The following is a 14,165-nucleotide window of genomic DNA, read 5'->3' on the forward strand; positions in this document are numbered from 1 at the left end:
TGCCCTGGGCTTTCCCGCACAGACCAGGTAACTGACAGGGTTATTATCTACACCTTGGTGTGGCTAAGGATGGAATTTGAACCTCTTGATTTCTGAAACTTATCCTCTCCTCTACCCCCAAATATGCTCCTTCTCCCTTATCCTTTTTCTCAGTTTATTGCACCACCATATCCCCCAATTTCTCAGGGGAGAAGCCCAAAGTCCCACACATATCTCTGAGTTATGTGGTACTTACTGTATATCAGAGACAGGTCAAAATATTTCACTTGTGTTTGCTCACTTAATCTTTCAACAGCCCTATTTGAATAGGTATTATTAATAAACCAGTTATACAGATAAGAAAAACTGAGGCACAGAAATTACATAACTTTTCCAAGGTCATAAGGCCGGTAAGTCCACCTGACGTCACAGACGTTGCTCAGAACTGCCATAGTGACTTGCTGTGTGGCTCTTCTCCTTGATCACTCTCACCAGCCATGAACTCCTGTGTTCCACCTCCACAACATCTGTCTTCTCGTCTTCATTCCCACTAACTTGGAGCAGGACTTCATGGTAATAGCCTTCTAACTGACTTCTCTGCCTCTGGTTTTTCAGTTTCTCTTCCTTCTGGTCCATTTCCAAAAGGCGTGGTTCTGGTTATTTCCCTTTGCCTCTCAATAACATCCAAGAGCATCCCTTTTTACCTCTGAACTAAACATAACTCCTCAGCCTGACATTCAGTGCTTTTTGCATTATTACCTCTATAAGTCTTTTGAGGCCTATCTCCCAAACTAGAGTATTTGCTTTTCCCATGAATTTTCAATCATAGGATCTATTTTCTCTGTAGCATTGCCCCCATACCAACTGTGCAGAATACACTGTACTTCTAAACTGGGCAGAAAATAGTGTGCTTCTAAGCTGCAGAATACACTGTTCTTTCCCTAAACCAAAGCCTAGTAGTGGATGGAGATCTCAAATCTGGTTTCACACAGAATTCCAGGCACCTGAGGAGATAGCTAATTTTTCTTTCCTTTGTGTATAGCACCACAAACTCAGAATGGTACTGACCAAGACAGAGTCCAGGTAGACCAATAAGTGTGTGCCCTCACCTTGTTCCTACCAGCTCCCAGTCCCAGAGGGGATGGGTCTGAGAGCCGTTCTGATTTCCCCTGTCCTTTTCTGATGCAACACTCGGTTTAATCCTCAAGTCTGCTATTATCTCTTCTTTATGCTCCACAACCTGTATCCCCTTCTCGCTTCCTCTGATGTGACTCTCTTTGGACCACTAATGCATTACTCAGACTGAGAATAAACTTTCCCCTTGTCCTGTACTGGGCAAATATCCAGCAGGGAATTCTGACTGGGCTCAGAGTTCTCTTGCATTTCATTAGTTCCCTCTCCGGCAACTCTGTCTTCCCTTTGCGCTCAATGCAACACACAGGTGGATGGTCTGGGCCCACAATCTGCTAGGGGTTAATGATGACCACTCTGCATGCAACCTCAAGCATGCATGCCCTTTGCCCCCCTCACTAGGTAAACCCGGTGATACTCCGCTCTCTTTCATGGCCTGTCTCCTGTATCATCTTTCTGGGGAAACTCTCAATTGAGACCATTTAATAAATCCAATTTTTTCCCTAATCTTTGCCTATGTCCCAGGCACTATGCTATGGGCTTTGTGTGCATTGCACATTTAATCTTTACAGGGAAAAGGTATTCATACTGAGCTTATGTTTTCAGACGGAAAAATTAAGGTCTAAGGAGTTAAGTGCACGATCAGGACCATACTGAAGTGGGTTCAAACTCAGGTCCATCTGACTGTTAACTCCTCTACAGTAATTTGCAGAATGTTTTATTTTATGTAGTTGTTTGTGTGCTATAATTATCTCACTCTTTCTTTATTTTGGGATCTCATAAAGGCAGATACTCTATCTTCCTCCATTTTGTATCCACCTGTAGCAACTAATAGAGGGTCTTGAACAAAGTAGGACCTCAACAAATATTTATTGAAATGAACAATTGACAACAAATCATTTGAGACTTGTAAGGAACAGGTCAGTCTTTATACTCATGTGAGTTGTCAGACTTTATCCTCTTGAGGTACATAAACAAAACAATGTGCTTTCTCTCTCTCTCTCTCTCTGTCTTTCAAAGACACTGGATTTAGAAGTTGGACGTATTTGACAGTTGAAATGAAATGCACCAAGACAGGACTAGAGCTCCTGCATTTTTATGTCACTGATACCATTTGGCCAACTCAATTGGAATTCTATTTTTCTTATTTTTATAAACACTTTGAGTAGAAGCAATAGAGGATGAGGACAAAATAGAGAGTAAATAGTCTAAATTCTCTTCGCCTAACTCAGAATCTGTGAAAATCCAAGGGGAGAGAAAAACGAGAGACAAAATCCAAGGGGAGAGGAGAAAGGAAAAACCACGGCAAGGCAGACTGGCTTTAACTGAGCGAGTGGACAGCACAAGCCACGTTGAACAGGAATGTCTATCTGGCCACTTAAGAGAACACACTGAATTCAAGTGTTTGGGGAGCATCTTTCCAAGCGCAAGTGGCTGGTTAAAATTTAAGGAGAGCCTTGAGTTGTTGAGGCTGGTACTCTGCTTTTCCAATTACAAACAAACAATTTTCACCTGCTCATTAAAGTGGGGCTTCTATACAACTCTTGGATTCAATTCGGTTCAATTAAATAAGTATTTATTGAGTGTCTATGCTGTGCCAGACTGGGACGCTCTGTTCAGTCCTCAGTTCAATTACCTACGTGTCCTTGACAAAAATAAAACTGTTTCTTCCAAAGATCCTGTAATTCAGATATTCACACTAATCCTGACTGGATTTCACTTCCACGACCCTAAATTGATGTCATTTTATTATGAAGCTTTGAGGAACTGAGGTTAAGGAACTTGTGCAAACCGGTGACAGAAACAAATGAACTATTGAAATTTCTCATGAGAATAGGACCCCCTTTCTCATTTGCCTCTGGGCCTCTGTGGAAGCCTTAGCTTGTTAACACATTGTTTGATTTTACACAAAGACGCGTTGCACCCCAGTGCAGCAGTAAACTAGACCGGAGAATCAATAGAGAACAACCCAAATGTTAACGTGGCATCATGCCAAAATCCACTTAGTTCATAATATATTAAATATTGAGCTTAGACTTACCAAAATCCGTGTGTGATGCGACCTATTAAAACAAGAGGATTTAACAGGTAGAGTCGTTAGAGAAATCCTAAGAGGAGTGTTCAGTTGCAAGCGTATTTCACTGATTTAAAAGGAACACATTTTAGATAGGTCTTCACTATGTGTATTAGCATAAATTGAGTCTGTGAGATTAAATAAAAATAAACATGTAACTGGTTAACTATTTTCCAGGAAAATAACTAATGTCTGGTAACGTACTGTCTCAAAGCTCAGAATACTGAAAGTCTGCACAGACAGAACAACTTCGTAAAATCGCTGCCGTGATCGTGTCTCTTCGAAACCATTGTGTGTAATTGTTATGGAAATAGAAAAATGCTTCTCTTTTTCCTCCCAACTAGCACATGATAACTCATTCAGTCTTTTGCAAGTTTGCTGCAAATGATGCCAGTCAAAGCATCCAATGAGACCCTCAGACATTAGTGTATTAGCCATTATCGGTTACACTTCTGGACCAAAATAGCAAATAATATGCCTGGAGGTGCTGCCGTTTGTGACTGCTAGTTTCCCTGCATGGCATATGCCTGGAGAGTCTCAGATGAGAGGTGATTGCACAAAACTGTGATTGTGAGATGACTTAGCAGAACCCGTGATGATGTCCTAATGGCCTCCCGCTGGGGGGAAGAGGAGTAATTGTTTGTCAGGAGAGGGAACACATCTGTAAGAAGGCATCTTCTGCAAACCAAGCAGCCATGTGGAAAGGGAAAGTGAGACCCGTAGGGCCAGGAGACAACAGTGGAGAAAATGCAGCAGTAGCTCCAAGGTGCGGGGATGGGCCAGGGAGGAGCTGGCTGAGTGAGATGGAAGTTGTGTGCTTTCGAAAACAATACAAACAATTATTTAAAAATGAAATGCCTACCGGCTAAAGTTATCAATTTCTTCTGGTAACCTTGAATCATAATGAAGATGCAAGACAGTGAAATGCTAGGGAAGAAATTAGAGTACCCAACGGGGACAGAGCTTCCGTCCTTGTACATTTTCTAGGAGTGCTTTCAAAGCTGCATTCTTTCAACAGAAGTCCTTCCAATGTTACATTTATTTTACACGCGATAGCTTCCTTTGTTCATTACTTACCCTAGTGATCTAAAACAAACTACTGTTTTTAAAACCATACTTTCAAAATCAAGGCAAAGCTATTGAATTTACGGACATTAGAAACATCAGTGTCATCTCACACGATTGAAGGATACTCACAGCCCTGTTTGCGGCTGCACTGAGCACCTCCATTTGATCAGAAATGAGTGAGGGCAAGTAAGCTAATTAATGCTGCAAAATGCTAATTCCCTCCACCTTTTATCTTGGGCCTAAATTATGATTTTTATCTAATTTCTGAGGAACTGAAATGCTCGTGCCAGTGGAGTCTGTCATTATTAACATATAAATCAATGCATAAAAGCATATGGCCTATGGGAAAGACTGTAAAAACATTTAATGCCCTCCACAAACAGCTGTGCTCCTGACCCAGCGGTTTTCTGTTTGCTTTGCTGACAGGCTACCAGGTTGGATCTATTTTAGTGCTTCTAGCACATCTGAAGATGTTTCCAACAACAGAGATTTTAAAATACGGAATTTTATAACAAAGTTGCTATGATTAAAATAAGTTTTAGGCGAATAAACTTTCCCTCCCCACCTCACCTCTCAAAGCTACAAATACAATCCGCTGTGAAATAGCAGATTAAACGCAACTGGATGTGGTTTTTAGTTTAAAGGTTTAGAATGGTGTTAAGGAATTTTTGTGTCGACTCGAGGCCATGGAATTTGGGAGGTGCTATGGATGCGAAAGCCCATGTGCAAAAATTGCCTCTTGATTCTGTACTTGGAAGACCCAACCACCAGCAGCCATTTTACATCAAAGGTATCACTAGTCATGACGGCGGTGCTGATGTGGCGGTGAATTCCAGGAGGGGAAGGAAAGGCATGAAGGTGAAGTGAAGGAGGAAACAGACCCATGCTTGTGTCATTTAAGAATGCACACCAAGATTTAGGGTGACCAGTGAGGGTTTTCCCAGGGTGTGGAGCCTTCAGCACTACACTGTGGCAGTCCCAGGCAAGCTGCAGCAAGCTGGTCACTCTGCAAATTATAATTCCACATACGAGCCCACGCAATACAGACCTCTTCAAAATGCAAGGTGAGCTTTCGTTGACTTATCATTTCTCACAGTCAGAATCTCTGGTTTCAATAGTTTGCCTTTAACTGAAATGTCTTGTACCTTTGCTGAGATCTGCTCTAATACCCATGCACTTCTTCACAGTATGACTAGTCTCTGTATTTTCCATCTGAACCTGAAGGGTGAACCGATCCCTTCATAGGCAGCATCCGCATGGCCTCAAAGAGTGTCAAATGACCGGTACACACACTTGAGACGTTGATGTCAGTAAGGACTCATGTGAGGACTTGAAGGATCCATGAGAAAAGAAATAAAACTTAAAATTCCTTCTTGGGAAAAGCACATACATACACGCTTTTAAAAAAATAGCTTCCAACACACATTGAAACATCATAAATAGGAAAGCACATAACCCATTTTTTTTCATAAGTTCAAAGCATTCCACTATTCTTTCAGAACTAGCAACAGATGCTTCTTCAGAAGGCACATATCCATCTCTATGTTTGGCTGTTCTTAATCTCGATCAAAATCTTATCTTGGTGTTATACTTCTGTCATGAATAGATCACTTGAGACAGATTGACTGGCCCCAGCTCACGCTGGCTGAGGACTTTACTGCCAGATGAACCTCACTAAAATACTATTTCCATCATGTCCCACCAGCGACTCTACACTGCATGTGGAATGGGGTCCAGACTCCTCGTGCTCACAGTCAGCCCGATCCCAAACTATTTTCATTATTTTACCCTCTTAAATAATGTCCTTCATTGTGAAAGTATATTACCACATTGCAGAAATTCTCGAAAATAAACTTTCTCTGATGAATTCTCTTAGAATTGATATCTCACTTCTCTAAACTGCACGTGAATGGTTCTAAATTGAACCTTGGTATTTAAGTATTCTGGATGTGTAAGCTTTTGTCTCTTTACCTATTTTCAGTCGCTATAGATGGTCAAGTGCATAGTAGATGCTTAAGAACAAACGCTCACCTCTATATTCCACCACCCATGAAATTCTTTTATAACTTAGTTATATTTAGTGGATGTGAATTGTTTCAAATTTTTATATTTGTCAAATATGTCAAGGAATACAGATTCTGAACCTGTCAAGTCATTTCCTGCAAGCATGCAAATGGGTTCTCTGGAAAAAACAACCACCTCCCTCCTACCTTAAAAAGCTTACCTATTCTTATAATCCAGGACTTGATATATCAGATGAAGTCAAGAGCTTTGAATAATTGTGAGGATTTCAACATCTTTGAAAATTGATTTATGTACATCCTCAGTTTAAGAGCTGTAGTATGATCTAACCAGAAACGGGAGATAATTTATGGTTTGGGGCTGTAGGAAAATGGTCGAAAAGTAATATTTCTATCCTAACCAACCATTGACCACATCAATAGCAGAAGAATAAATGCAAATGAGTGACTTGAAATGGAATGTATTCGTTGTTGCTCACATATTGCCCAAAAAAAATCCACACATTCTTTTCAATTTCATGACCTAATTTGCGCTCCCCAAAAACTTTGTTAGCAGAACAAGGATTATTATCTCCATCAAAATGAGGAGAATGAGGCTGGGAGGCATTAATCACTTGCCAGTGATCACAAAGTTTATGAACAGTAGAAGTGAGGGAATAAAACTAAGTGTACATTAACAACTGTGTTAAATAAATGAGCTATTTTTCATTTTAAAGAGTGTCCCGCGCAAGGAAGAATCTGCAGAGAGTAATTCAGTGGATATAGGATGAGCTCTCCATCTGTGCATTAACCAACTCAACAAATACCTGTGGACTGCCTCTCATGTGCCGGGCACTGTGGTGAAACAGGAGAGTCTATCAGTGACCACAGCACAGCCCTTGCCTTCAAGTTGCCCACATCCAGGTGAAATAGACAGTTAAACAGCCAGGACAGTGGAGTGTAAGCACTGCTCTGAAGCTGAAACCCATGCCTGCAGGGCCACCTGAGCCTTCCTAGGAAGCCAAGCAGCCTTCATTTCATTCATCGCATATTTATTGAGCTCATACTATCGCCCTGGCACTTTGCTGTCGGTAGGTATAAAACAATGACAAATGGTAAGGATTACTTTGCAACCCCTAGTGAATAGCTAATAATGCAAATTCCAGAGTAAGTTTCGCATCTCTTAAGGCTGTTGATGACAAAGATGTGCTTTATTCTATACTCCTCAGCTTATGAGATTGTAGATGTTTGATGTTTTCCTTCATCAGGCAGTTCTTCTAGTCTGAATGTCAACCTTTATTTGCAAAGCCCAACACGCAAGGTCAAAACGAGAAAATAAGAGGTAATCACAGTTCTACAGTCTCATCTCCACCCATTTATTTCAGAAGCCACCATTTCCAGTGTTCTTCACCAACAGTTTGGCATACTTCGGAAGCTTCTAGCCTTTCACCATGCTTTTGATCATTCTTTGCCATAACTGGACCAATACCATGTTTTAGATAACTAATCTAAAGCAGAAGCTTTCAAGTCCTGGTCTTAAGAGTTTTAGAAGGGAGCAAAAATGGAAGTGCACACAGCCTGTCATTCAACTTCACAGGCAGCCCTACCAATGGAACATTGGGCCTGTCTCCCTATGGGAGCCTGCTCTCCTGCGTTTAGTCTGAGAACCACACTGCTTGGCAGACAGAAACCCTGCCCAGCAATTCTAGTGGTTCCTGAAGCACTTGCTGCACAGTAGTAGGATCAAGTGTTTATTCATACTTGCAAAAAAATTGCTGCTGGACAGGCATAGGTACTAGTCACAGGTTTTTGCCAGTCTCTCAGGCAAGACCAGGACCTGCAGGGTAACCAGAGATGCTCCAATCTCAGTCCATACAGACAGATGCCCTATCACATGTATAGGCTTCCTTGCCAGGCTCTGCAACTCAGATCTCATCATTTGGGTGGGCTCAAGCCAGGAAGCAACCCTTGCCTCATGGGAAACTCAAGTCCTGATCTGTCACCACCTCAGAGGTATCTACATTCTGAGAATTGGCTCCCCTCACTCCCTATTTTGGCTTCTGTGTGATTCCAGGTCATGCAGTCAGCTAGTATCACTAAGGCTACCTCCACGGGGTGATCCCATGGCTCTTTGCATGAGAATATGTTACGGTCAAATTTCAATGTTAGAGAAATAAGTGAAACATTGACATTTATTAATCATGGCTAGCTAGAGGGACCAAAACCTCAAAGTAATTGCAGGTCAGAGACAGACTTTGCAAGTGGGTTTAATTTTTAATTAAGAAGAGTTGGCTGCTGATACCTATAACATCTTGGATGAATCTCGAAGGCATTAGGCTGAGTTAAGAAAATCACTCTCAAAAGGTTCCATACTGTATGATTCTATGACATTCTCAGAAAGACAAAACTATAGAGATGGAGAAAAGATCACTGGTTGTTAGGCGATGGAATGGGGAAGAGGTGGCTCTAAATTGATAAACGGAGAAAGTTTTGGGGGCGATGGAACTGTTCTGTATCCTGACTACGGGAGTGGTTACATGAATCTACGTGTGTTAAAATTTCACAAGACTATACACCAAAGCTACAACAGTAACACACCAATGAAAACATTTGAAAATTGGTAAAAATGTGACTAAGGTCTGTAGTTTAGCTAATAAAGTAGTAATATTAATTTCCTTATTTTGATAATTCTATGATTATCTAAGATGTCATCATTGGCAGAAGCTGGATGAAAGGGACACAAAAATCCTCTGCACTATTTCCATAACTTCTGTGAAACCTTATAGTTACTTCAAAAATAAAAAGGTTTTTAAAAAAGTAAGAAATAGTAAGTATATTAGCAAGAGCCTCATTTTCAATGATTAGATATTTGCGGTATTATTTTTTAAATGAAGATATGATCAATATAACTTAATAAAGAGAGGAAACTCCTAAGGACACAGTTAGCCTGTGGAATTACAAAGGATCATCTTCTGTCTTTGCCTATACTATTTTGCGCTGGTCTTTGAGACAGAGCCATTACTAACAGAGCTCATGGTGATATGTACCTGTGGTTTGGGATTTCCATTACCTGGCTGAATTCCTTGCCTGATTATCAGACTTAAAGACCCAGTTGCCTACTAGATATCATCCCTTAAAGTTAACCAGGTGAATGCTTCACCAATTATTATTACTCCCCCACACCTCCTCTTGCGCCTCCTTCCTACCACGGCAACTGTACTTTTCTATTGCTTTTTGGACCTTGATTGGTAGGGAGCAGACAAGAGACAGAACTCTGTGAGTGATCCTCGACAACCCTTTTATTCCCAATATCCAGTTTGAATTAAGTCCTGCTGATTACATCTCTTAGACACATGCTGAATTCCCCCTCTTCAGCCCCGTTAACACCGCCAAGGCATTTTCTCAACCATCCTGTTTTAATAGCTGGTGGCTAGAATCCTTAATTCCAGTTGTATAACACTCGAGTGCAGCAGGGTGGTCTTTGAACTTGCAGACCTGATTCCTCTGCTCAGATAGCACTGCCAACTAAAAACTAAAGTCCAGCCTGCCTTGCATGTAAGATGGACCCCCAAAAGTCTGTCCCCTACCCACCTTCTCAGCCTAACATCTCATCACTTCCCATGTGAAATGTGCGCTTCAGAGACAATCATCTACTTGCAGTTCCCTAGAGGAAACTTGTGGCTCCCTTTCAGAAACTCGTTCCTCTGCCACAAATTCTTTTCTTACTCTCTCCTCCCTGAAGATCCCCCATTCATTTCCCCAACCCTGGCACAGTCACAACTTTCTCTGAAATCCCACCATAAGAGTTAAGCATCCCTTCATTACCTTATACATATTTCTATTGCTAAACATATATATATATTTTTTTTTTTTTGAGGAAGATTAGCCCTGAGCTAACTACTGCCAATCCTCCTCTTTTTGCTGAGGAAAACTGGCCCTGAGCTAACATCCGTGCCCATCTTCCTCTACTTTATATGTGGGACACCTACCACAGCATGGCATGCCAAGCGGTGCCGTGTCTGCACCTGGAATCCGAACTGGTGAACCGCGGGCTGCCCAGAAACAGAACATGCGAACTTAACTGCTGCGCCACCGGGCAGGCCCTAAACATACGTTTTTTATATGCCTACCTCTTCTACTCTTTTTAAACTCTGAATGTAAACCACAGCTTGTTCAGCTTTGTGTTCCTGGGCCTAACACAGAATATAGAGGCGCTCAGCAAATGGACTGTTAGGTAAATAAATGAATGGTTCATGAATAATCAATGTTTATGCATGTCTGTAAAGCTATGTATTTAACAATGATACAAATGAAAGCTATACAATAAAATGCTTAATATCCAGTGTACTCTGACTTACAGGACTTGTTTATCTGGTGCTTTTATAACTAAACATATAAATAATAAGCCAGATTTCTTTACAGTTGTTAAACTGAAGCTGTTCAACTGTACAGTTCTTCTCTAGAGAAAAGGAATATTTTCGGCAATTTATGTAGTGAAAGGACTTTGCCCAGAAAAAGAACCTTAGTTACTCAACTTGGGTGTTCATTGGGTTGCATATGTTTTGAAGAAGTCACATTTGCCTTCAGCGCATCCCTGTCACTGGGAAATGCAGCCCGATCTGCTGACAATGAGTCAATAATATGTTGATACCGTGCTAGGGGATTAATCAAGAGCCCTCATTCTTTTTAGGGCAATTTCAAGCTGCCAGTAATCAGCAGAGGCATGTGGGCTGGAGAGCCAGCCAAGCACACACTTGACAGGGACAATCAAGCTGTACAGACACTCAGCTCTCCTCTCTGCAGTGAAGTTCAGAGGGCCTTCCAGGCCCCGAGGCTAGAAATGCGCGCAACCTCAGGTTAAATACCAATTCCTTATTCTCTCTTTGGGTCAACTAGTATACACTCAAATTACTTAACCTTGAGTTGCTTCTTTTGTAATGGAGACACTAACTTACCTTTTCCTTTATACTTGAGAGGAATATCTAATTAAAAGAAAGATTCTTCACCTCCATTTGGATATAAATGTTTAATTCTTGCAGCTGACCATCTTATCACTTCTTGCTTCCTCATTACATAGAGAGTAAATATCACCTTCACAGAGTAGAGTAAGCCATTACAGCTCTGATTAAAGTGCCCCCAACAATCTGGTGTTGATTGCCTCCTTCAGGGAGAATTCATTGATAAATAATAATATGAGGACACGAAAGATGCTGGTTTAGCTGCTCTTCTGAGAAATAATACTTAGAAGTAAAGCAATATAAAAAAGTTTGCTCCTGTTTTTATTTTCCCTCTTAAAATTATATGAAGATAAAACATTCATTCATTCTATTACAATTCGTTAACTTTACACATGGAGAAATGTAAAACTAGACAAGTTAAAGGGACTGCCCCACTGCCACCAAGTTAGTTGTTTCCAGAATGTTAACCTGTCTTCAGGGAGCCTATCTGCATTTCCCCGACTTTACTGATGACCCCCTCTGGACCTGATTCCCTATCTGGACAGGCAGTGCTCTCATGCAATACCAAATGTTCCCTTGGCCTGAAACTATGGATTACACAAACCTCTGATCCCAGCCAGAAAAGACTTCCAGTCATGGGCTCACGTACCCTATGTTCTAGCAACCAGCATCCCTGGTGAATATTTACCAGATGTGCAGGACATCTTCCACATCACCTTGTAAGTCCATATTCTACCCATCTCCTCCTACTCTCTGCCCCAGGAGGCTGACAGATATGGATTGCATCACTGCGCACCTTTATCTTCCGGTTTCTGATTGGATTTAGCCAATTGAGAGCACCACAGGAGATGCACAAAGGAGGGTGAAGTCACCCAAGACATTTATTCCCACAGCTCTCACCCTGTGGGGTCAAATCCCTCAGACCAAGGTCACAGCACCTATTGGGTGCCCTCTCTCTGTCTAACAGACATCCACTGTTACAAGCTACACTGTCATTGTGGTTTCTTTATATCATGCTCACACCTCTATAAGTGGTCCATTTATAACTAGTTCTCCACAAACTACCCACTTTCTTTCTTGTTTGAACCCAGACTAATACGTGAAAGAAAAAAAAGAAGGAGTATAACACAAAGCACCGGAAACAGAAAGTTTGGTTTGCTCATCACTGTGTCATCGCTATTCCTATCTCATTTTCCAAAACCATGTCTACCGGCAATGCAAACTCTAAGCGCAGAAACTTTTTTATCTGTACACTATGCTGTTTTCCTTATTAGAATGTTATTTAAAAAATATACCACTTAACCTAAGCAATAAATGACCGCACGTGTATCGTGCCATATCTTACATTTGCAGAGCACATAAAATGGTTTTCCTTAGATCTTTTGTGATAATCCTTATCTCCTAAAATATTAAAATGTGAAAATGGTCTTAAGAGAAACTCTTAATATGTTACTGTCTAATTGAACATATTCTTGTTGAAGACGCCGATGTTCTTACTCTACGTGGTCAATAATGCTCTAATCAGTTAAAGAACTGATTAAAAGCATACAGTTGGATCAATCCACTGTGAAAGGACACTATCTCCTCCCCAACTTCAAAAGTTATATTTCAAAGACCTTCACGTAAGAATGAGCTCATAATTGAGGGGTTAGAGTATAATTTTCAAAAAAAATTCAAAACATGATCTCTTATAAATAAAAAATGAACACATCTCTAAGATTTCATTAATAAATCAATGAAGGAACAGTCAAATGGAGAGGCTAGTTCAAAGCAGATTTTGAGAAACAGAGATTTGTGTAATGACAAAGGTGCTCTCCTTGAACTAATTCTAGTCGGGCTCCCCTAAGACCTCAAGACCTTGACCTCGAGCTTTAGCGTCCGTCCTTGTCAGACCTGCATCACCCAGTTGTGGCAAGGACTTTGCTAAGTCAATTTAGAAGGAACTGCCGCCCTCGATATCTGATCACTGTCAGTGTCTGATAAAGTTCTCATTTTCCACCCCCTCTCTGGGCAGTGATATCTGGTAACTCTGGCCTGGCCACGGCGAGAAAGCAAGAATCCCGCCCAGTCAGTTTAGCAAGAAGCCCCCAGACTCAAAATCTCCTCTTAGTAATTGTCCATCCATCGACTCCCTTGTTCTGCTCCTCCGCTACAAATCCCACTTTTCCTTGTATTCAGAGCTGAGCCCGATAGCTCTCTCACCTGCTGTGAAAACCCCCTTGCAGTATCCCCTTGAATAAGATCGTCCTTACCATTTTTTAATGTCAGAATAATTTTTTTTAACAATAATCAGTCAGTCAAAGGAACCCTGAAAAGGATTTGCTAGTAGATACAAAACTGCTTTATATCCTATAGAAAAATAAAACTGTAACATTTGGCACTGTCTTTTCTATCAGCCAGAAACATGCAAGTTAACATGTAAATAGAAAATAACAGAAAATTATTAAGTAGCAAATAGTTTCGTCAATCCAGGTGCATTCTCTTATAAAATAAAATAATTCTCAGGTGAGTCTGTTAAACAATGACAGTGAAAAGTCATTCAGCCATCCCCTGCTTTATTTACAAGTTTTGGATAATTTTTCTTAACAAAAGATATGAACACTTCTGGAACATGAGGTTGGTCTAGATGAAGTTAGCAGAAGGCCTATGCCGCCATCCAAATGTTTCATTTACTGAAACCAAACTGAAGGCAGAATCTTACGGGAGCATATCATACTCCAAGCTCCACTGATATTTTATTAAAAATAAAGAAATGACTTGCTGTGGTTTAGAACTCGTTATGCTCTTCTTCTCTATCCCAGGTCAGAACGGGCAATGCAAATGAAGTGCATGGGATTCTTCTCTTCTATGTAACTTCAATGAATTTCTTTTAGATACACTCTCATGGATAACTCAATTATCAGACAATATAGCTTTTCTTCCACCTGTGCCGATTCTGCAGTTTTTCTGACACAT

The sequence above is a fragment of the Equus przewalskii genome, chromosome 15 (assembly GCF_037783145.1).
Source record: "Equus przewalskii isolate Varuska chromosome 15, EquPr2, whole genome shotgun sequence".
Lineage (NCBI taxonomy): Eukaryota > Metazoa > Chordata > Mammalia > Perissodactyla > Equidae > Equus > Equus przewalskii.